The sequence below is a fragment of the Crocuta crocuta genome, unplaced genomic scaffold, assembly GCF_008692635.1.
Source record: "Crocuta crocuta isolate KB4526 unplaced genomic scaffold, BGI_CrCroc_1.0 scaffold6, whole genome shotgun sequence".
In the NCBI taxonomy this organism is placed as follows: domain Eukaryota; kingdom Metazoa; phylum Chordata; class Mammalia; order Carnivora; family Hyaenidae; genus Crocuta; species Crocuta crocuta.
This window is the reverse complement of record NW_027531917.1, coordinates 12,953,247-12,954,553: the sequence shown is the minus strand read 5'-3', so window position 1 is coordinate 12,954,553 and position 1,307 is coordinate 12,953,247. Positions and strand designations below refer to the sequence as shown.

The following is a 1,307-nucleotide window of genomic DNA, read 5'->3' as shown; positions in this document are numbered from 1 at the left end:
ATGCTTCACAAGGCAAGGAGGAATCTTATATATGAAAAAGGTAATCATCACCAAGGAATACAGGCAGATGTACAGAACTGATACTCAAATGTCTAGGAAGGCAAGAAAAGCTGGCAACTTCTATGTATCTACAGAACTCAAATTAGCATTTAAAAATTTTGTTTAATGTTTTATTTATATCTTAGAGACAGCGTGAGCAGGGGAGGGTCAGAGAGAGAGGGAGACACAGAATCTGAAACAGGCTCCAAGCTCTGAGCTGGCTGTCAGCACAGAGCCTGCCGCAGGGCTTGAACCCACGAACCATGAGATCATGACCTGAGCCGAAGTTGGACACTTAACTGACTGAGCAACCTAGGCACCCCTCAAATTAGCATTTATCATTAGGATCAAAGGTATCAATGCTAGGAGCCCAAAGGTTCAAAAGGTATTGCAGCTTTTTTGCCTTTGCCAGATTGTCAGTGGCACCTTTGTTAAGTTCAACGAGGCTTCAGTTAACATGCTATGAATTGTGGAACCATATACATAGCATAAGAATACCCAAACCTGCAATCAGTGACTAAATTGGTCTACAAGTTACATTAGACTAAGTAATAAATTTTTGTTGTACCAGTACCACTTTGCATGTTTTATGCTAAAGATATGTCTGAACAATTGATCTACAATCATTTGTTATGGCAAAAAAGAAGAAGAAGAAGGAGAAGGAGAAGGAGAAGCAAATTGCCCTGACAGATAACATACTGATTGCTCAATCTCCTGGTAAATATGACATCTTCTGCATGGAGGATCTGTTTCACTAGATCTACACTGTTGGAAAACATTTCAAAGAAACAAACAACTTTTTATGGCCCTTCAAATTATCTTTTCCATGAGGGAAAATGAAGAAACAGACCACTCATTTTATAAAAGGTGGAGATGCTGGCAACAGGAAAGACTAGATCAAAGGCTTATTAGAAGAATGAACTAAGATGTCTACCATGATTATTTTTGTAATCTCGTTAGTTAGTAAATGACTACTTTCAAATGGAAACAAAAACAAAAACAAAATTCAGTCCAGCAGAGAGAAACACAGAGCAAGAAGAAACCTGATATGTCTCTGTCTCAGCTTAATCCCTCTAATTTCCCACCTGTGCATTCCATTGGCTGAACACAACTATCAGGCAGAAGGCAAGAAAACAAGATTATAGGTCCATAGAGTTCAGCCTTTGCTACACAGAGCAGGATGAAGAAGGGTAAAAAGTAAATCTAGAATGAGCAAAAGGGGAAAATCCAAGACATCACAAAACCTCAGGTAATGTCACCTAATTTCT

At 38.8% G+C, this 1,307-nt stretch overlaps 1 pseudogene; it reads left to right on the top strand.

Annotated features, from left to right (window-relative positions):
* On the top strand, positions 1-964 carry LOC144240540 (large ribosomal subunit protein uL30-like; annotated as a pseudogene).
* Positions 965-1,307: the final 343 nt, after the last annotated feature.